General features: G+C 38.7%; 1 protein-coding gene and 1 long non-coding RNA gene across 2 annotated transcripts in view; one reads left to right on the top strand and one right to left on the bottom strand.

Moving 5' to 3' along the window:
- Positions 1 to 15101, top strand: part of LOC122809072 — a 514410-nt gene extending 499309 nt beyond the window's left edge. The window contains exon 3 of the long non-coding RNA XR_006365856.1: positions 14936 to 15101. This is a non-coding gene — a long non-coding RNA (uncharacterized LOC122809072). The remainder of the gene's footprint in view (positions 1 to 14935) is intronic.
- Positions 1 to 24243, bottom strand: part of WAS (WASP actin nucleation promoting factor) — a 749592-nt gene that overhangs the window by 586333 nt on the left and 139016 nt on the right. The window lies entirely within an intron of this gene.

Here is a 24243-nt window from a genome sequence, read left to right on the forward strand (position 1 = left end):
TTTTTTAACCTCTCTTTAATTACATTTAGCCAAACTCAGCTCTAATATTTTGGTTTTTGGCTTACTGATTGGTTCTCTGCACAGAAAAACTCTGCGAGCAGAGCTCAGCCCTGCAAGCAGCACTCTGCTCTGTTCCTCTACCCTACCCCCATTCCCACACCCCCCCACTTTCCTTAAACTTATACCTAACTAGACACTCCCCGTATTAACTCCATGCAATCACATATAGAAATACCATCAATCACTGAAAATATTCCTAGCCACTCCACCCACATAGTCCTTCCCCTTACTACTCCAATCTAGTGCTCCTCACTATATGTACCTGTAACCAGTAACATTTCAAAAACATCTCATCTAAGTCCTACTTCAGGTAGCATCCCTCTCTCTAAGGCCAACAAACATGCCCTCTACCACTACACTCTCACTGTCTACCCCATGTCTTTGAACACTCATTATACACCTATTACTTCTCTCTGCTATACACCCAATCTCTGTTGATACTAACTTCTCTCCCATCTCTTCTACATCCACCTCCTTACCAATTCCACCCAGCTGCTATATTGATATCTCCCCAAGCCTCTATCAACTAAATCCCCTCCTCCACCACAAAGTAAAGCACATTACCTCTACTATTAAAAATCAGTTGAACCTACTACTATTATTACCTACTCTGTATTTTCAAACAAGTAACCACAAATCCACCCCAAACCGAAAATATTTATATCCCATCTTCAAGCCCCCAAGCATAACTTTATGTGGTGATATACACCCCAATCCAGGTCCCACTATACTCTGGCTTCCCACCACACCCATCCACAAAATACTCCCACAAGTCATTATACATAGTACACTTAAATCTCAGAAACATTCAGAATAAAATCTCTGACTTCCATGCATGGATTGCCTACCAGCAACCAGACATCATTGCAACTACAAAGACTTTGCTAAAACTCCATATTAAAGACAATACATTTCTTCCCCCAGGCTACCAAACAATAAGGTCAGATAGGATCCATAAAAAAGGAGGCGGTGTTGCCCTTCTATTTTCCAACTCCCAGAAACTTGTTCCATTTACAAACCCCATACCACATTTCTCTAATGCAGAAATCCTTATAGCATTCTTAAATATGAAGATAATAGCCCTCTATATACCCCCTGGAAATAACATTCCAACATTGGGAGACATCCTGGCATGGGTTTCCACCAAAATTAAAAATAAGACTATTATACAAATATCATTTGGCTAGTACTCAACTCCAGTCACCCATCTTCTAATATTTATCTCTTCAACTTCACCCAGCTCATAAAATCCCCCACTAGAACTAATAAGGGGAATGATAATGGAACAGTCTTTGACTGGATTCTGGTCACAAGTCCCAACAAAATATCCTCAACCAGAACACTCCCAAATATCCTCAGCGATCACCTCCCTGTCTTCATTAACTGGGATTCCCCCTCCAAAGTCAGCATCAGTATAAAAAAACAAGGAATCTTACATCGTTCAACCTTATCACCTTCAACAATACTCTAAAATCAACAGATTGGCATCTTCTAAAAACTCTCCCACTTGACAAAGCTGTCAATTACTTCAATAACACTTTCATGAATACCCTAAGCAGCCTAGGACCATTACATGTACAGAGAGTGAAAAATAACCATGCCCCTTGGCTATCCAAACCCACTCAGCTTCTCGTGCATGCTAGAGACAAATATGGAAGCTATGGCAGGCACACAGAAAAAACCCTGACCTATGAAAATTCAAAGAACTTCACAACTGTGTAAAAAAAAACTAGTCAACAAAGACAAAAAAAGAATACTACCTAAAACTTCAGTGTAACCATCAGCAGAACCCCAAACATTCTGGAGTTCCGTCACCTCACTACTCAACCCAGGTAAAAAAAAACAACCCCTGCCCTCACCCTGACAAATGTTTAGAAGAAATAGCATCCGTCTTGAATACTTTCTTTATTAACTCCATAGCCGACATCACAGCAAAATTCTCTCAACCTACTGTACTTGCCACACATCCACAGTTAGTTCACCCACTCACTCCCCCCTCCCACTCCCCAATTGACACCCAACTCTCACAAAAGCCCAATCCCTAACCCTCTTCTACCTTTACCCTCAAACCCACCCCAACCTCAATCATAAAATGACTTCTGCTAAAATGAAACCCTGGTCTAAAGCCCCTGATAATTAACCCTCAGAATACCTAACAGTTGCCACCGACAGTATCTGTTACCCCATAAGCATACTTAGAAATGGATCCATGCTCGAGTCCTATGTCCCCAGAGCCTAGAAAAAGGCCTTCACTTTCCCCTTCCATAAAGGTGGCAGTAACAGTGACATCAATAACTTCCGGCTAATTGCAATTCTTTCTCCAATCTCCAAACTCTTAGAAAAATTCATCAATAGTCAACCTTTCCTCTACCTTCTACACAACTAAAATACTCTCACTCTCACAACATGGCTTCAGGCCAGGCCATAGCACCACCACTGCCCTTCTTTTCCTTATGGATAATGTAAATTGAGCCCGTGATGCAGGCACAATTGTCTCCACCCTCTTCCTTGATCTATCCAAAGCCTTTGACAATGTTTCTCACCCTCCCCTCCTCACCCAACACACTGAGAGGTCTTCCCCCCCATACTCTAAATGAAAGGCAACAAGCTGTTAGATGGCAAAACTCCATTTCTCCCTTCCTCAACACCTCAACTGTAGTACCCCATGGTTCCATACTTGGACCAATCCTATTTTGCATTATCATTAAAAATTTCCAGTCATCACTATCTGAAGGATCTGTCAGTCAGTATGCAGATGACTCTACTATCTTCTGCTCTGCTGGCTCTTTCACAGACTTATTAATACTAACAAATATGCCCTTTTCCTCCACTGAAACCTGGATGCAGAATAACCACCTAGCCCTGAACCCTAAAAATCCAAAATCAGACTCTTCTCCCCTAAAAAAAACACCTCTGTAAATAAGACTGAGTTTACCATCTTTTCTCTCAATAAATCACTAATAGAAGTCATCAGCCACACAAAGCTCCTTGGTGTCACTGTTGATGAACACATGAAATTTGATCTACATATACAATATAATATTAGCAAACCTCATTTCAAACTTGGAATCCTTTATGGGCATAATCACTTCCTACGCCCATTCACAAGAATAGCACACATACACACATACCACAACATACCCCCTACCTTCTCTCCTCTAAGGTGTCCCTCTACTTACTAATGTCCAAAGCACCTCTAAACTCAAAGTAGAGATGTGCTACAGTAAAATTGCCAAATTCGCAACCAGCTCGACATACTCCACACATCACTGCACTGCCCTCAAATCACTGAAATGACTAGAACTACCAAACTAGCTCTTCTACTTGCAGCTAACCACATCTCACAAAATACTCTTCAACCCCCAAGACTGTCAAGCCCTGAGCTCAACATTCAACTACTACCTCCCAAACAGACCCCTTAGATCAGGAGACCAGAAGCTCTTACATGTCCACAAACCTAACCTCCCACTCAGCCAGCTTCTTTACTCATTCTCAATAAGCAAGAACTGGAATGCTCTACCTTTATTTATTAGAACAATTCAAAATCCTTCCCATTTCAAAACCTAACTGCACAATCACAACCCCCCTAGAATATGTATCACTCCCTATTTACCCATCTTCATTGTTGTTGTTAGACAGTACTACTCTACAGAGAGTTCACAGACACAATAATCTATGGAGATTAAAAGGGTGCCCAATTATTACTGTGCAATATTATTATCCAATTGGTAAGTGTCACTAAAAAGTCTAAGGCTTATTAGAGTGGTTTTGTACAATAAACTCTATAAATATGCAATGTACTCTAGAGCTTACCTTATCTCTACATAAACCAGCCACAGGTGAAAGGTTTTAAAATATTTAATAATAAATAATTAAAACACAAGACAATACTACTACACCACAGTGCTACTCAACAGTTCAGAGATCACACAGAAACTTAAAATAATTCCGTAGTACAGTTTTGACATAACAGAAAAACACTTAGTCTAAACTTTATAGTCCTAGCTATTTCTACAAGAAAACATACTTCTAAGATAACTTACACATAGAGCAAGGCAGTGCTGAGTTGACTATCAAGACAAAAATGTTTACAGTCTCTCTCTGAGCAATAGTTTAAAATCACTAACAAACATTTCTGCTGGGCCCTCCCAGAATACATCATTTTGACGCTTAGGTTTTCCTAGTTTACACATTACATCATTTTAACACTTAGTCTAGAGTTCCCAGGCCACACTGAAACTGCATTTACATTTTATTTACACTTAGAGCAATAAAGGACATTCCACGTGTAAATTATGGTCATTAACTTTAGCCTTAAAACAATAGGCAGGATGCTTGCTCCAGACTCATTGACTCCAAATTCTAACTTCAAAGGACATACAAAACATAATTTTAATTTCAAAGAACATTTGAAATGTTTGCTTAGTTTTTCTTACAGCAGATGGCAATGTTGCTACAATCTTTTTTTTTTCAAAACAATTTTATTGATTTTGATTGTAACAGATTATAATCAATCACATAGAATCATGAAAGATAAAAAATGTGTATCTAAGAGTTTATAACATATATGTCTCGTGTGTGTGTGTGTGTGTGTGTGTGTGTATATATATATATATATATATATATATATATATATATATATATATAAATTAACAAAATTATAAAAACTGAAGTATATACATAGACATCCAATGAATTCATTTGAAATATACTATTATCTTCTGCTTATATCATACATCACAGATAAGAGAGTTATAAATTAAATGCACTCATTATAAAAGTTAATACTTCTTCAACAAGTTTTGCAGATTGACCCACAAATGATGATCATATGTCTTTCTAGTTGTTCTAGAAATTATGTTTTTTATTTGTAAATTACATACATCATTTAATAAATTTTTGAACTCAGAAAATGTAAGAGGAGATTCAGCAATCCAATTCTTTTGTTATGGTTTTTTCTAGCCACCACTAGTATTGCCCAAAGTAAGGAATACTTTATTTTTCTAACACATTGTGGAACAGGTGTATTAAATATAACCAAGGACTTGCTTAATATAAAGTTGTCTGTAAAACGTGCCTGTAGTATAAAATGTACATTTCCTCAAAAGATGTTTAAAGTAGTACAGTGGTAGAACATATGAGTCCAGTTTATGTCTACATTTGATTTACATGTATTACATATATTTTGTTTTTTGTTAATTTTGTCCATTAATTGAGGAGTGTAAAATGATCTGTTCATGAAACTCCAGGTGTATAATTTACATCTCAAAGAAAAGGTTGTTTTTCCTGCTGATTTTAGTATATTTGCTTTGTCTTGAGCAGTCGGAGAATTATTATTAATTGAACTATAATAGTTCTAGTAGTTTTGTGGGCAACTAAATGTTTCTTCTCTTTAGATTCTATAAAAGAAAGAAAGTTTGCCTGAGTAAGTATGGTTATGTAATAGGATTGATTGAAGAAAATGTAATAATATCCTGGAATCATGTTTAGTAGATGATGATATCAGTTGTAATTTATTACCTAGAGATAGTATGAGTGGTTGTATGTCTAGCCACATGGATTTATCCAGTTGATATTCCTGCATTATGTGATCAACAGATTTAGCCTTATGTTCAGAAGTCAATTGGAACCAGAACTTGAGCTCATTATGTTTAAATATGGTGATTTGTTTGAATTTGAGGTTAAAAAAATTATTGTGTTAATGTTATGAGGAATAATAAAAAACATTCTTTGTATTTAAGATGTTTATATATACAATTCCTAAAGTTAGTTATAATATAATGAATGTAGCTAGCAATATGACTGGGAGTTATATAAGTGGCAAAATAATCCTTTAAAATCCATAATGTAAGATTGCTTATTATTTCTAACTTGTCTGTTGAGGGCCTCGTTATTAACTGCGTAGCTGATAATTCCCAAAATAGCTTCCATTTGGCTGAATATGAAGTGTCTAAAAGTTGTGTAATTGTTCTGATTATGGAGGAAATCGAGTAAAGATTTATATCTGGGAATGCTATCCCACCATTATTCCAGCTATTAAGATGTTGATTTAAATGCAATTCTTGTTTTTTTTTTTTTTGGGACCAAAAAAATTTTAACATTATGGTATTTAACTTATTAATAAACATTTTTGAAGGAAGAAGTTGACTAGATTGTATAATGTATACAGTTTTAGGTAGAATTGTCATTTTTATAAGGGTTAATCTTTCCTCTGTAGTGAATAATATCCTATTCCATTTAGAAAATACATTTTGTATATTTTCAAAACACTTGTTATAGTTTAGTTGTATTATTGATTTTATATCTTTAGCAATAATAATTCCAAGATATGTAATTTGGTCGATATTTGGAGTTTGTTGAACATAGTATTTAAATTTGTTGCTTCTACTTGAGTATATGGGTACAATTTTGGTTTTATTATCATTGAAAGATAGCCCAGAAATCTTTTGAAAAGTGTTGACTGAATCAAATAAAGATCACCACAAAAGGAAATGACTCTTCTATATTATAAGTACATCATCAGCAAATAATTGGATTTTAGCTGTTATATCTTTATCTATTTCCAAAGCTTCTATATTGCTGTTATTTCTTATATCATTTGCCTATGGTTCCATTATCAGCGTAAACAATAATGGGGAAAGGGGGCAACCTTGTTAACCTTGTTTGGTACCTTTTATGATAGGAATTTTATTGGAGATGTATGAGCCAATTTTAATATATAAAAAGTTCCTTCATATAGATGTTTTAGGAGAGTAATAAAGTTGTATGAGAAGTTTAAACACTCCAGAAGTATGAACAGGTAATCCCAGTTAATTGAATCAAAAGCTGCATTCAAGTCAAGACTAATTAATGTAAAGTTCCTTCTTTTCTTTTTAGAGAAATCAATAAGGGCTAGTGTTCACTTTATATTATCAAAGGTGCTTCTATTAGTCACAAAGCCTGTTTGATCATCATCTATTAACTAACGTAGGAACATCTTTAGTCTTTCAGTGAATATATTCATAAATATCTTGTAGTCAACATTCAATAGGGATATGGGTCTGTATGAGGAACAATATTTAGGGTTTTTGTTAGATTTTAGAATAGGTGATATGAAGGTACATTTTCATGAAGGAGGTGTTATGGTGTCATTTTGGGCTGCATTATATACATTATATAGAAGGGATATAGCTATTTTGGGCATAATCGTATATATTTTGGAAGTAATGCCATCATTTCCTGGCGCTTTGTTTTGTTTAAGCTTGTTAATTTGATTTTGTACCTCTGTTAAAGTGATTTGTTTATCAATAATGTCTATTTGTTTTTTATTAAGTTTATTATATAGGATTTTATTAATAAAATCCTTTATTTTATCCTTTGATTCTATTTGTTGTATAGTTTAATTGAATTCATGAAAATGAATTATTTTATTATATCTTGTATACTATGTACTTCATTTTTCTACCTCTTAGAGTATATATCTTTGATGTAATTATGTTTGTTTAGTCTTTTGTTTTTGAGGTTAAGCATTTAGAATTTAAGGTGTAGGCGAGAAATTTATATTTTTCAAGAGCAATAATCGTTTTATGATGAAGAATAGTCATATATTCTTCATTTAGTTTGTTTATCTCATCTCTGATATTTTTAGAAGAAAGATAATCTTTATTTTTGAGATGCAATGTATCTAGTTTGTCCTGTATTGTTCTGATATCTTTTTCCCAAGCTTTCTTTTTATTGTAATGCCATTTGTTAATTTGCCCATATAAGTAAGATTTAAGTGCATCCCAGACATATATCTCATGTGTATTAGATGTTAAATTTGCAGTTATAAAGTTTAGTATTTCTTCTTTTAAGAATGATTGAAATTCTTTAAGTTGTGTAAGGTATGTCGGAATTCTTTTTATTTGAACATTGGGCGTATTATTAATATTGAGATCGAATATAATAGAATTATGATCTGAAATTGGGCAGGATATAATTTTATTATTAGTTAGATCATTTATTATCTGTGTAGAGAATAATATTCTATCTATTCTGGAGAACGTTTTGTGTCTGTTAGAATAAAATATATATTGTAATGAGTTATGACCTACAAAGTTATATATGTCTTTGAGCAGATAGGTATCCATTAATTGTATTAATTGCTTGGCTTGTTTCATAGTTTCATAGTTTCATAGTAGTGTACTAGGCTATCTGCCCTGGGGCATTTACAAGCCTAGCCAACAATGATGTGGCTTACGCCACCCCGTATTATATAGTTGCACCTCTCTAGTAGTAACACATGTGGGACCCCATTATTTAGTAAACTATACCTCTGTCTAGTAGTGACACTGAGGTGACTCCCAGGGTAAACTTACGATCTCCCATCCATGCATCGAGATTTTTCTTGAACAGTGCCAATGAAGGGCTCTGTCTCACATGAACTGGGATTTTGTTCCAGAGTACGGGTAACCTCTGTGTTATGAATCTATCCCTCCAGCATGTTTTATTCATATTTGTGCAGAGGTTGAAATCTTTAGCTCGCGTGGTTCTGGTGGATCTGTTTTTTTTGAGATGGAGCATGTCCATCAGTTCTTGGTTGGACATGGCCCTATATGTTAGGCACAAATCACCTCTGAGCAGGCAGTATGCTACTGAATAGAGCTGGAGTTTATTTAATCTAGCTGGATACGGCACATGTTTGAGACCCATGATCCTCTTGGTGAGGTACTTCTGGGGTCTTTCCAGTTGTTGCATGTGCCGGGTGAGATACATCCCAAATGGAGCATTATATTCAATCATGGGCCTGACAAGTGAGGAATATAGAGGTACAATGACCTCCTTTGATCTGGATGAGAATCCCTTCATGATGAGATGGGCAAGGTAGAATGTCTTTCTGACCACTTTGGCAACATGGTTGTCAAAGGAGAGGTCACTATCGACTTGAGTCCCCAGGTCTCTGATTACTTCTTCTGTACTCAGTGGGTTATTGTCTATGTGATAATTTGTGGGTACTTTGTTTTTCCCAAAGGGGATGACTATACATTTTTTGGCGTTAAGTTTGAGGCCATGATTCAGGCACCAGTTGTTCGTTTCAGTGAGACCTTTCTGTAGGATGTGTGTGTCAGCAGGTGAATCAACTATGGCACCCAGTTTGCAGTCATCTGCAAACTTTGTCAGCCATAATCCTCCCATATTTGCTTTCACATCCGAGAAGTAAATGCCAAATAAGAGTGGTCCCAAGACTGAGCCCTGTGGGACACCACTCATGACTGGTTTTGAGTCTGACATGGCTCCAGCAATTTTGACCTTATGGGTTCTGTTTTTTAGCCAGTTTGCTACCCATCTTGTGACATATGGATTTACATTTAGGCTGCTGAGCTTGTCTATGATGCCAGAGTGTGGTATCATGTCAAAGGCTTTAGCCAAGTCCAAGTAGGCAGTGTGGACAGCCTTGCCCTCGTCGATGGCACTAGTGACTGTCTCAAGAAGTCAACCAGGTTTAAGAGGCAGGATCTGCCTTTACAAAACCAAACTGGGTGGGATCAAGGGTCTGCAGATCTCCAATATCGCCATTTATGAGTTCCATGATGATTCTTTCCATAGCCTTGCAGACCAGGCTGGTCAGACTTATGGGGCGGTAGTTACCAGGGTCAGTAGAATTTCCCCTTTGTGGAGTGGGACCACTGTTGCTGTGCGCCAGTGTTCAGGTACATATCCTGTAGTGAGGCTAAGATTGAATAGCGTTTTTAGGTGCGGGTTTAGTTCATCTTGAAGTTCACGTAACACGCAACCGGGGATACCATCGGGTCCCATAGATGCTGTGTTTTTTGCTTTGTTGAGTGCTGATTTCACCTGTATGTCTGAGATGACAGGTAGGTTACATTCAGCAGGGATAATTACTACATCTTTAGGGGTGAGGGAGAGGAGAAATTTGCACTGAACCTATCTGCCAGAATATTGGCAATGTCGGTAGGTTCAGTGAATTTTTTGTCGTTGTGTACCAACTCAGAGCATATCTGAAAATTTCCTCCCAAGGTTCTGACATAATTGAAGAAGGCCTTGTGATTGTCTTTGGTATCCTTGGCAATCTTTCTCTCAAAGTTGGCTTTAGATGTTTTTATGAGAGAACGTAGTTTTTTACTTGTGCTGATCAGGGAAGCCTTTCCCTTGTGGGATTTGGCTTTGTCCTGCAGTATCTTCCTTCTTTTGTTGTACAGTTTGTTTATAGCTGGGGTCCACCAAACCAGGTGTTTTCCCTTGGTGGAGAGGGTCTTGGTTTTAGTTGGGATTGCTTGACCCATGCATTCTTGGAGATGTCTGTAGAAGGCTGTTGTGTAGGATTCAGCATTTTGGGATGTGGTTTCCATTAACCCAGTAGGCTTAAAGGATATCATTTCTGACTTAAGGAGTGTAAAGTCAGCTTTTGAAAAATTTTTCACTGTAGTCTTTTGTTCTGGGGTGGGGGTGGGATATGTACATCCAATGTGATCAGTTTATGGTCAGATCTTACTAGTGAGGGGTTTATATCCGGTGCAGAGCATTTGGACCCCATGTTTGTGATAATCAGGTCAAGTATATTATCTCTCCTCGTAGGAGAAGTGACCAGTTGCTCCATAGCATTTGAGTTAATGAATTCCAGGAATCTTTGGGCTAGGGTGTTAGGGCTAGAATAGTGGGCCCAGTCTATGTTGGGGTAGTTGAAGTCACCCAATATGATGGTGTTTGGTGTGACATTCATATCCTCCAGTGTTTTCAGGAATGCTTGACGGGATTCCTGGGATTGGGAGGGTGTTCTATAACATGTGACCAGTTGTATGGCAGTTTTGCCTATGGTGAGTAAAACTTGTATGGTTTTTGATGCTTTATGGGTAGCCACCAATCGAGAGGTGTAGGTGTCCTTTATGAAAATGGACACTCCCCCTCCCTTTGTGGTTCGGCCTGGAACTTGAGGCTAAAAAGCATGATATGAGGTATAGCCTGGTAGCGCTGGAGTGCTCTCAGGAGCCTTGAACCAGGTTTCAGTTACTGCACAGACATCGATGTTCTCCATACTGAGAAGTGCTTTGAGTGCCTGCATCTTGAGATTTAGACTTCTGGCTGAGCAGCATTACCCTTAATTTTTTTTCCATTTTGTTTTTTACGGAGGTTTATTTGTCTTTTGAGCATTGCCTAAAAAGGCACTATGGGGTGGCAAGAGCCTTGGCCAGTATCCGAAGCCCAGTAGTGACAGGTGCAAGCCATCCCTCATGGCAACGCGGCTTGTCCAGCATGTCATCCCAGGCTGACAGACATTGGATCCCCTAGAATGACACCAGTGATTAAGCCAATTGTTAAAATTGATCATTTTGTCTTTGTACTGAGGCATCATTCTTGGTGAAGGCAGGATGCTGCTCAGGGTCAGGGTCATACCAGTCTGGGCTACATAATCGGAGAGCTCCTCAATGTCTCTTTTATGTAGTCCAGGGTGGTACGCCTCAGGTCATTCACACCAGCATGGACAATGACTGCATCATACTTGTACTTGCTTTGGAGTGACCTGAGTGCGTGTGTAATGTGGCGGATCCTAGCTCCCGATAGGCAGCTCACCGTTACCCTCTCCTTATTCAGCCTGGTAAGTGGAACGTCAGTGTGTCTGACTATAGAGTCACCTATTACTAATGTCTCTGGCATAGTGTTTTGCCTTAGGGGCTGTGATTGTGTGACACACCTGTTGTTTGAGGTATGTGTTGTAGGTGTTACGTTTTGTGGGGGTGTATTTCTGGATGTCTGCTTTGGAGGCCTCTGTTGTTTTGGTAAGTTTTTTATAAGAGCCTCCGAGTATGTCTTTGTGTTCTTATGTGTTTGGTTTGTAGTGGTGGCGGTTTTATGTGTGACCGGTTTTGCTTCGGGTGTGGGTACCTTCTCCTCCTGTCTGGTCTTGCCAGTCCTGAGTTGAGAGAGTTCAGCCTCCAGTCTGGCTGTGGTGTAATTTTTCTTTTCCCTAGAGTAGTTGTATCTTTTAAGTCTAAAATGTAATTGAAATCCCATGCCATTATAATGTTTCCTTCAGAATGAGATATTATTTGGTTTAAAAGTTGTCTGATAGTGTTGGTACCAATGCCTGGGAACCAATAAATTGTTTATTATAGTATATATTTTTTTGTTTATTTTGACTATGGCCAAACTTAGCAGTCCTCTGTTGTCTTGATATGTTTTAATTATTTTAGGTATAGGGGATGATTTATTCCATAAGATGGCTGCACCTCTTTTCTTTTTTATATGTTCTGAGCTTGTAATATTTATGTATTTGTTTGTATTTAGAAACTTTTGTCTTTCATTAAGTGAGTTTCTTGTAAGAAGATTGTTTGGTTTGTGTAATGCTAGATATTTGAACATACTACTTCTTTTATAGGGTTTATTCAAACCATTTATGTTAATTGATAAGCCTCTTAACATAGTCATGTTATATAATAATGTGTATAGGGTTAATTAGTAGCATATTAGTATCATGTATGTAGTTAGTGGATCTCACTCCAAAAAACGATTTGTTCAACCTGTGAATAATAAACCTTAAAGCATTGTGGGAAATATTATTCCATAAACTTTATATATAATATTTCCCTGTAAATAAGCTACACTGGATGTCAAAAATAACTTTTTTGTAGAAATGGAGACATGTTTCATATTAAAAAAACACAGTATAGCTCCTCGTCTGGAGTTATAAACTCCTCGTCTCAATGACATTAGCCACTGAGAGCAAATCCTTAAGCAGTAGCAACAAAACACAGCCTCCACTAATAGTATATATTATTTAATTAAAATTTGAAATAGAGCTAGAAAGTATTACTAATTAAACATATAAGGTTATATTTAGAGTAACTCATCAGGTACGAAAAGATTTCCAAGAAGAAAAAACATATTATATGTAGTTTGTATATGTCTAAAGATAGAGTAAACTATTAGAACTGCCTTAATTAACTTGTAACGTCTAAAGTAATAAGTAAGACTGATTAAATTGATCTATAACCTTATAACTGTGTTAAATAATAGGTATTATTTATCTATATGTCAATTTATATTGGTTGCTATACATCAGACAAGGTTATATATGATCAAGATATCTCAAAACTATCATATTCATATAAATAATGTAATCAACCATTGTGTATTCATATATTACAATACAATCCTTCCCTTAGAAGTATAAGTGTAAATGTGAGCGAGAGAAAGAAGAGAAAAAAAAACATACTAGGTATTGATGAATGAGTGTATTTATAAAAATGCAATTAATAACAATCTTTGCAAGAAATGGCTTGCCTGAAAAAAAATGTCAGTGGGAGTTGTCTATGGTTCTAAGTTAAAGAAGTTTAAGATCTTATTGAAACCAATTGATATTAACTCTGTATTTACAGTTCACTATCCACTCATGAATAAGCTCGATGGTGGGTGGGTTTATGTTAAGCCCTTACAACACAAGATAACAATTTTATTTTTGCATTTTTTTCCTCAAGAAAATACAACTGTACTATACTAAGCAGAAATTATTCTCCCAATATAGATCTATAAATCTGGTGTGTAAAGACAGATGCTCAAAGCTCCTACTCAACAAATCAATAGAATGTTTTACCACACTTTTAGATGTGCTGATTACAGAGCTTAAAACTGACAAAGTTCAACTTACAACATTAAAACATGAAATGACAGTGGTAACATAAATAATATAAGTAAAGTTATATTGCTGTGAGTGCTGTTGATGAGTATAAACGGACTTACTGTTATATCTTCTCCTTTTGCTTTTTTTTTCCCTTTTTTCTCTTTTTGTTTTATTTTTTTTATAAGCTTTTCTTGCCTTAGGAGATTGAGATTTGTATTTTCTACAATTAAATCTTTAGAAATCTTTCATGGAACCTCTAAACCATCCCTAAAATAGAAGTAGTTTTCCATATGACATTAATTTAAACTGCTAAAGTTGTTTCTCGGCCACTACCGAGCTCTGTACTTCCTGGGGATGCATGTCTCTTAGCGCTGACGTCATCATTAAGCTTCGCATTGTCGAAAATGCGAAGCAAAGATATTAAGAGTGTTCCCAGGCTGAATATATGATTTAGAAGCAGTGGAAGCTCGCAGATAGCCTGCACGAGGTGAGTAATAAGCAAAAATTGTCTCTTGAGGTTAAATCAGCGGGAAATCCGCAGAGATAAAGGCAAACGGTTACTTTTAAACATAGAAAGCAAAATTCACTGTTATCTAAGCTTCAAAGGCCTTATTTCATCAGCTACAGCAAACAGGAAGTGTCATGTGTCTTTTCCTGTCCAGTATACAAAACCTACAGATGAACCAGGGAATCATAGCACCACAACATGTTAAAACCACTACAGCTATAATATTATATACTCTATCAAATAAAAATCTAATCTTTTTTTGTCCTTTTTTTATCAAAAAAAAAAATCTTGACAGCTTGCCATCACTATAAATAACAGTGTGACTATATAGATTAAAATAGATATGATAAAAGATACAGTATAAAAGACACTGCAACATATGAAATTGATTGACATATACAACAAAGTTAGCACTGCAGTTATCACTGTCATGTAAGATGTGTAAGGAATGATAATATATTAATTTAATAAGCATGTCTGTTTACTATCTTTTGAACAAAGCATGAAGCCTAAAGGAAACGTATGGTGTATAGTGACTATATATATGAAAGAGAAGGGTAAATAGTATTATTATAAAAAGTTTTACTTAAGGTATGTATATAACTTGTATGAATAAGCATCATAAATGGTGAATGGTGAAGAGAAGATCTTACCTTGAAAGCATATTACAACAAAAGGGATTGGTTAATAACATAAAGTCCATATGACTAGTGAAATGTATGTGTATATTATAAATTTGGTTCATTTGTTTTTTTGTCTCTTTTGTTTCTCAGTTTTCCAAGTGGAATTAGAAGCCATTCTTTTACAAGAGGGGCTTGCCCACTCCATTTCTTCTATTTTCTCCAGTAATTTATGTTTTTTAACAAATGCCAGTGCAGAATCCAAGTCTTCAAATAGTTTTGGTCCCTCAGGAAGGAAAATCTTCAATCTTGCAGGAAACAAAAGGTGAGTCTTAATCTATATTTTCTTCAATTCTTTGACTAAAGGTAAAAATGTTTTTCTCTTGGCAATTACCAGTGTTGAATAGTCATTGTCAAAACGAATTATAGAGTCATTGTATTTCAGATGAGACTTAGACCAGGCAGTCTTTAAAACGAACTCTTTGTCAGACGAAGAGAGAAACTTTACTATAACAGATCTTGGTTGTTTTCTATTAATGTTGTTGATAGCTGTTAATGACCGGTGAGCTCTTTCTATTCCGAAAGACATAGCCTCTGGAAGATCAAATGTTTTAGGTAACCAGGAGTTGAGAAAGTTTCATATTATTTCCTTCTATATTTTCAGTGAGACCAAAATTCCTCATATTATTTCAACGGGATCTGTTTTCAAGGTCATCCAACTTGTTTTGTAGCATAGTGTTTTGTTTTAGTAAAAATTCTGTGTTATTTTCATTCTCCATTAATCTGCTGTCCATGTAATTTAGTGATTCTTCAATACTGGTTATTTGAATTTTTTGTTGCTTCAAATCTTCATGTAGCAGATCCATCTGTTTAGTGTTTTTTTTCCTTAAAGTTGTCTATTTTAGAATCAATTTTATCAATCTTTGTATTTAGGTCTTGAATGTTAGATATTAGAGTTTGTAGTTCTCTTTTGAAGGTGGAGTCTTGACTGCCTGTCTTAGTGAGACTCATGCTGGAATTCTTTTCAGATGAGAAGAAGTTTTCCTGATAGATTTTTGACTGGAAAAAATGTCCACTTTTAGTTTTTTTTTGTAGATATTCTTGTAGAAGAGGTTGAGTATTAACAAGATATGTAGAAAAATATCCGAGTTTTCTTGTTGGGAGACATAATTCCAGTATAAATAAGTTTTCTTTAGTGGAGCTGGTGAATTCTGCTGCTATGCTGGCCACGCCCCCCATGTTGCTACAATCTTGAAGTTCACATTTTACAGTGTTTTCTTTCATTTAAGAAACAAACCCCTGTATTTTATATTTATATTTACAAATGATAGAATTATGTATCAAATTGTATTTGGCTAGGCTGGCAGCCTTCACCCATCTCTACCAGTCTTCACACCCCCCCACCCCGGACAACTCAAGCTAGTTTTTCAAGTAACCCTTGATAAACGCCACTTGAGAGGGTTAGGTCTATCTGAGAGTACCCCACCCCATTCCCTGTCTTGTGAGACCATCTGCATTGGCATTGCTAATCCCACTGCAGTGCTGCACTGACCTATCATATGCTTGCAATCCCAGGCTCCATCTTGGCAACTTTGCATTTTGCTGGCTGGCTCTGTTTAACCATGTTAGAGGGTTGTGATCTGTCATTACAGTGAATTTTCTTCCATACAGATAAGGATGAAGTTTCTGCAGTGCCCACACTATGGCTAGACATTCATTTTCTACAGCTGCATAGCATTCCTCCCTGGGTTGGAGCCTATGACTGAGATAAACCACTGGGTGCTCTTCTGCCGCTGAAGAATCTGGCTAAGTGCAGCCCCCACCCCATAGTTCGAAGCATCCACTTGCTCAACAAATTCTTTGCCGTAATCTGGACTGGCTAACACAGGGGCTCCTCCCAAAGCTTCTTTAAGCTTCTGGAATGCCTGCTCACATGCTGGGGTCCACACTACCTTATCTGGCCTGTTCTTCCTTGTCAGGTCTGTGAGGGGAGCAGCTATGGTACTATAACTGGGGATGAACTCTCTGTAGTACCCTACTGTCCCTAAAAATGCCCTCACCTGCTTTTTAGTAACAGGTGCAGGCCATGCCTGAATGGCTTCCACCTTGGCAGGTTCTGGCCTTATCTTACCACTCCCCACTCTATGTCCTAGGTAGGAGACCTGTGCCATACCCACCTGACATTTGCTTGGCTTAATGATCAACCCTGCCCTCTGTAGTCTGCCCAACACCTCCCTGACATGCTGAAGGTGCTGTGGCCAGGAATGGCTGTAGATGGTAATGTCATCTAGGTAAGCAAGGGCAAATCCTCCTGCTAGGATATTATCTACCAGCCTCTGAAAAGTCACTGGGGCATTCTTCATCCTAAAGGGCATCTTTGTGAACTCATACAAGCCAAAATGAGTCACAAAGGCTGACTTCTCTCTAGCACTGGGAGTCAAGGGCACCTGCCAATAACCCTTGGTAAGATCAATGGTTGTAAGATACTTAGCCCCACCCAGCTGCTCTAGGGCCTCATCTGTCCTAGGCATGGGGTAAGCATCCGACTCTGTGTGACTATTTAATTTCCTGTAGTCCACACAGAACCTGGTGCTGCCATCCTTCTTTGGCACCAGCACCACTTGGGAGGCCTAGCGACTGTTGGACTCTTGAATCACCCTAGTACCTCTTCCCTCCGGGTCTGTCTGACTCTCTCAGGCACCCTATAAGGGGCCTGCCTAATAGGCCTTTGGGGTCCTGTATCCACCTGGTGCTGCACCAGGTGTGTGCACCCTGGTTTCCCAGTGAACATGTCCCCAAATTCCTGACACTACTAGGATTTCTCAAACCTGGGTAGAAGATAGCTGCTGGGACATTGCTACCCCTTCCACCGAGGTGTCAGCCCGAGCTTCACTGAGGAGATCAGTCACTAGATCTCACTCAGACTCCTCCTGCAATCCACTGCAAATGCTCAGCACAAGGGCCTCCCTAAGATGGTAAGGTGTCATCATGTTAACATGGTACAATTTGTACCTCTGCCGTCTGCCTAGCAGTTCCACCATGTAGTTAACATCACTTACCTTTCTTACCACCTTGTAGGGACCCTCCCAAGCTGCTTGCAGCTTGTTATGTCTGACAGGAATGAGAACCATTACCTGCTGCCCCACAGCATACTCCCTAGCTTGAGCATTCCTGTCATACCACACCTTTTTCTGTTGTTGGGCTTCTGCCGGGTTCTCCTGAGCCAAGCCCATGGGTTCCCTGAGCCTGGTCCTGAGGTTTAGGACGTATGCCACAACAGACTCCTTGTGAGACTCACATTCACCTTCCCACTCATCGCAAATTAAATCTAGAGGTCCCCTCACCCTATGCCCATACAGCAACTCAAAGGGTGAAAAACCTGTGGATTCCTGGGGAACCTCTCTGTAAGTAAACAACAGATGGGGCAAATATTTGTCCCACTCCCTCTTAAACTGATCTGCAAATGCCCGCAGCATGGACTTGATTGTATAACCTCTCAACAAGACCATTAGTCTGGGGATGGTAGGGGGTAGCCTTCATGTGCTTCACGCCACAGGACTTCCACAGACAAGCCAGCAGGTCTGACATGAAATCGGCACCTCTTTCAGACAATATTTCTTTTGGGAAACCTACCCTGCTGAAAATCTCTAACAATGCATTTGCCACCTTCTCTGCTTCAATGGAGGACAAAGCCACTGCCTCAGGGTATCATGTAGCATAATCCACTACCACTAGGATATACTTTTTCCCTGTGGAACTTGGAGTACTCAGAGGACCCACAATATCCATAGCTACCCTCTGAAATGGCTCCTCAAACACAGGCAAAGGCATCAAAGGAGCTCTCACCTTGTCTCCTCCCTTGCCTACCTTTTGGCACTGTTCACAGGTACTGCAGTACCCTGTTACATCTCTGGAAATCCAGACCAATAGAAATTCTGCATAATACTTCTCTTTGTACATTTTATGCCCATATGACCTGCAAAAGGAATATCATGGGCTATGGCTAGAAGCGCCAGATGGTAGGCTCTAGGCATTACCAACTGCTGTACTCTCACCTTCTAGCCCTGGTTCAGGGGTCCACTCTCTGTATAGTAATGCTTTGTCCCAGTATACAGATTCTTCCTTCCCTTGAGAATCAGGTGCCTCCCTAGCTACCTGCCTCAGGTCTTGCAATGTAGGGTCTGAGAGCTGAGCCTGTTTCAACTCTCTCCTTGCAACCCTTCCTAGCTCCCCTTCCACAGAAAGTCTGGCATCCTCTGACAGTGGTGCCTCACTGTCAGCCTGGGTAATGCTACTCCTCACATCTACCTTTGCAGTTACCCTATCCAAGGGATCATCCGTACCCACAAGCAGCTGTGGCTCACCTTCAGTCTCACTGCTACAGCGTAGCTCACACCCTGAAGTAACCACCTCACCAGTCCTGGTTGCAAGTATGCAGTCTGTCTGGCTCTCCCCCAGACTACCAGACCCACATGCTTGTCTCCTAGCCTGACCGCATGTAACTGCATAAGTACATGGCACTGCCTCATCCAAATCCTTCCCTCTCAGGACATCTACAGGATTGTAGTTCCATACCCCTGTTGTCTCAAGACAACCTACTATCGGCATTTTGTCTTTCCCACTTACTGGCTCCCTCAACTTTGGTTCCCCACTTTGCCTCCGTGGACACCTGTATGCCACATGGCCTGACTGGTTGCATTCAAAACATTTAACCCTAGTTCCTGGACATGTACCTGGACTAGTGACTTCTCCTGCTACTGGCGGATTCTGTTGGGGCAGTCTGTGCTGCCCACCATGGGTTTCTTTAGACCCATGAGCAGTACTGGGAGTCCCCTTCCTGTGCAGGGCTGCCCTGCGGCCAGGTATAGGTCTCCCTTCTTCCCCAACTCATCTGAAGTAGCACATTGTCTATCAGTTAACCAGATCCTCATGTCCTCAGGCAAAGTGCTAAGGGCCTGTTCCCTCACCAAAAGGTCTGCCAGCCCTTCAAAAGTGGTGACCTGACATCCACTCACCCAGCTATGAAAATAAGTGCTCTGTTCAGCAACATATTCACACACAATTTCATCTGCCTTGCGTCTATGCTCACAAAACTTTTTCCTATACATTTCAGGGTGTTAGCTTAAAACATTCTAAAAGACATTTTTTTACAGCAGTATAATCAAAACAGACAGAGTCGGGCATTTCTGATAAAAAAAGTTACAGCTTTCCCATGGAGTACGGGGGTCAGGAACTGTACCCAGAGCCTTTGGTCAACACTATACTGTTTGCGTACCCTCTCAAACATATGAATGAAACTATCAAAATTATCCCCCTCTTTAAATTGCAGAAGAAATTTACTGACCTGTTGTGCTTCTACTCCCTTCCCCATTACTTCCAAGACTGGTGAAGAGTCAGCATTTCCCTCTCATGGCTCCTCTGATGCGCCTTTTCTTTGGCTTCCATCTCCAAATGCCTGGCCTGCAACTCAAGTCTCTTTAGCTCCAGCTGGATTTTTAAATCCACTGCAGAAAGGTTGAGCTGTCCATTCTCCACTGCCAGTCTGATTGTCCTTTGCAGAAAGGTTGAGCTGTCCATTCTCCGAGGATATTGCATCTCCACTGCCAGTCTGATCGTCCTCTTGGATGCTGTTTTCTGATGCAGCTGTAACCAAGGCTGCAATCAGGTCTGCCTTAGTCAGGTTTCCATGCACTAGTCCCCTAGCCTGGCACATCTCCACCAGCTGGCTCCTTGTCAGCTTTCCATACCCCTCTGCTGACATGCTGCCTGCTCACCCTGACTAACTAAGCTAACAAAAGAAATAAAACAATTGTGATCTGAACTCTGAGTATTCATTGCGTGGCTGTTTTAGAGTACAAAATAGCTTCAGAGATCACTGTACATAAGCTACAGGATTCACTCTACCCACAGCAATACAAGCCAATTAGTATTTGCCAACTAATTAATATGTGATGTGGATATCCACCGTCACCACAAATGTGAAGTGGATCCCACCACTGCAAACCACATGTGATGGCCATACCCTGGCCCAGCAATCAAGGCGCCTCAATCCTCACCACTAACACCAGGGAGGGCATCTCATAAAAGAGGAAAGGATAACAAATACACACAGTAAAGTACAATTTCCCTTAAGTGCTCACAGAGATCACAGTCAGTCTGAGGCTGGTTGCTCCCTTGCTGTCCAGGTCCCCAATAAGACGCCCCACTGGCACAGCTATAGGGTTCAGATCCCAGCCTAGTTGGCAAGCTAACCTCCAGTACCCTCTCTGTCCAACCAGTGCTTTGTGCCCCTGCCCAAGTAGCTGACACACACACACACACACACTTTGAGACAAGTATTTATACAACTTCTCAGACACTCCTGGGAAAGGCTGACACAGATTCTTCAGCTGTGCCCCTTTACCCAGGCTATATGGTAGTAATTACTGCCACCACCAGCTAATAATTATCAGATACCCAAAGGCCCTTAAAAGGGTGCCCAATTATTACTGTGCAATATTATTATCCAGTTTAGTAGGTGTGACTAAATTGTCTAAGCCTTATTAGAGTGGCTTTGTACAATAAACTCTATAAATATGCAATGTACTCTAGAGCTTACCTTATTTTTACATAAACCAGCCACAGGTAAAAGGTTTTAAAATATTTAATAATAATTAAAACACAAGACAATACTACTACACTACAGTGCTACTCAAGAGTTCAGAGATCACACAGAAACATAAAATTGTTCTGTAGTACAGTTCTGACATAACAGAAAAACACTTAGTCTAAACGTTATAGTCCTAACTATTTCTACAAGAAAACATACTTCAAAGATAACTTACTTACATAGAGCAAGGCAGTGCTGAGTTGACTATCAAGACAAAAATGCTTACAGTCTGTCTCTGAGCAATAGTTTAAAATCACTAACAAACATTTCTGCTGGGCCCTCCCAGATTACATCATTTTGACACTTAGGTTTTCCCAGTATACACATTACATCATTTTGACACTTTCTCTGGAGTTCCCAGGCCACACCAAAACTTCATTTACATTAATTTACACTTAGAGCAATAAAGGACATTCCACATGTAAATTCTGGTCATTAACTTTAGCCTTAAAACAATAGACAGGATGCTTACTCCAGATTCATAGACTCCAAATTCTAACTTCAAAGGACATACAAAACATAATTTTAATTTCAAAGAACATCTGAAATGCTTGGCTTAGATGTTCATCATGTTACACTGCTGCAGTCATCACACTTGGGTTATCTGCCGTCAGGCGGTCCCACAGTCGGCCCGAGTTCCAAAGGCTTAGTTTTCCTTACAGCAGATGACAATGTTGCTACAATCTTGAAGTTCACATTTTACAGTGTTTTCTTTCATTTAAGAAACAAGCCTGTATTTTATATTTATATTTACAAATGATAGAATTATGTATCAAATTCTATTTGGCTAGGCTGGCAGCCTTCACCCATCTCTACCAGTCTTCACAGGCATATTTGCAACTTCTTGCACTGATGAACTGACTACAAAGAATTGAATAAACGTATGGCTGTAATTTCTCAGGATACATCTGTCTCAGTGCATGTTTTGGCTATGATTGTTCAGCCTCACCATTCGGTTCAAAGGTACTATTGCAACTCTGTCAGTATTGTAGATAGAAACTGGCTGATGTAAAGAGTCTGTGACTGACTATGCTCGCAGATGATTGCAAGCTTTGAATTATCATCAGCTCTCATGAGGACACTAGATTCTACAAAAGGGACTTATATATACAAAGAAATGATGCCAAGACCACTGTTAAAATTGAAATGCTAAAAAGTGTAGTATCATGCTCTTTAGAAAGCACAAACACCTATGCATCACCCTCTCAAAATGATAAAATTATTAGGGACCTGGATACTTTTTCAGACCATGGACTCTCTTTCAATTGAAAAAAAAAACACCAAACATATTAGTCTTACATTCACCGGTATTTAATAATAAAAACTACCAGATAAAGATAAATGCGTAAACACTTTCATTCTAATTGTTATATTATAGAACTTCATCAGACAATGTGTCTGATTAAATACTAGTGAATGCAAATCTGAAGGGAGAGTGTTTATCTTTATTTTTAACTCCTTCAGTGACCACATATCTATGGTAATCAGAGAGGTCACTGTCGCTATACTTGGACCTTATTTATCCAGACTGTGCTTTTGCAGCATAATAGTATAGTAGTTTCTATCTACTGTACTGACAGAGCTGCAGTAGTACCTTTGAACTGAGTGGTGAGGTTGAACAATCATAGCCAAGACATGCACTGAGACAGATGTATCCTAAGAAATTATAGCCATACGTTTATTCAATTCTTTGTAGTCAGTTCATCAGTGTAAGGAGTTGCAAATATGCAACACATGAGCACATGAGGCAAAATTTTGAAAATTGTACTAAATATAGTTCTACCAACATCACAAGGATAAGACATATATATATATATATATATATATATATATATATATATATATATATATGGTTCTAGGTCATAAGATCGACAGCCACTTTCACCGACAACAGAAACACCGACACCACATTATCGACAAACCATAAACACGACACCTCACATGCCCGACAAACAAGTAACCGACGGTCCACAAACACGAAACCCTACACTGCACACACCACAATAACAACAATCAACTAACAAAACACATCCCTATCCAAAACCACACAGAACACAAGCACACCAAAATCCTCACAAACCCACACTAAACCTCACACACAACTATGTACAACCCTACCCAAACCCTTACCCTAAGGTCCGCCACTATCGCACACTCAGCTAATAACCCTAACTCACTTAACCCACCTAAAAAATACCACTACACTTACATAACCCGCGCCTAACCCTAACTCACTTAACAAAACTGCCACTACCGCACACTTACCTAACCCTAACCCTAACTCACTTAACCGCCCCTAACCCAAAAATACCACTACCACACACTTACTCACTTAACCCACCCCTATCCCCACAGACTGTCACTATCCACACTTACCTTACTCGACCCTAACGTCCGTCACCGCATACTCACACAGCCTTCTTTCCAACTCACTATCCCTGGCGTGCATGTTCATCCATAGCGGTCTTCCAGTGTCGATCATCTGGCCCGCTAATCCGTTGTCGGTTATATCGGCTGTCGATCTTCTAACCTAGACCCATATATATATATATATATATATATATATATATATATATATATGTGTGTGTGTGTTGTGTGTGTATATATATATATATATATATATATATATATGTGTGTGTGTGTGTGTGTGTGTGTGTATATATATATATATATATATATATATATATATATATATATATATATATATATATATATATACATATACATACATACATACATACATACATACCAAGCATGGGAATTAGAAATGTTAATAGAAAGGTTATTATCTCTTAGTTCGGACTGACTGACA

Source organism: Protopterus annectens, chromosome 8.part0 (assembly GCF_019279795.1).
Source record: "Protopterus annectens isolate FY-2018-M chromosome 8.part0, PAN1.0, whole genome shotgun sequence".
Lineage (NCBI taxonomy): Eukaryota > Metazoa > Chordata > Ceratodontiformes > Protopteridae > Protopterus > Protopterus annectens.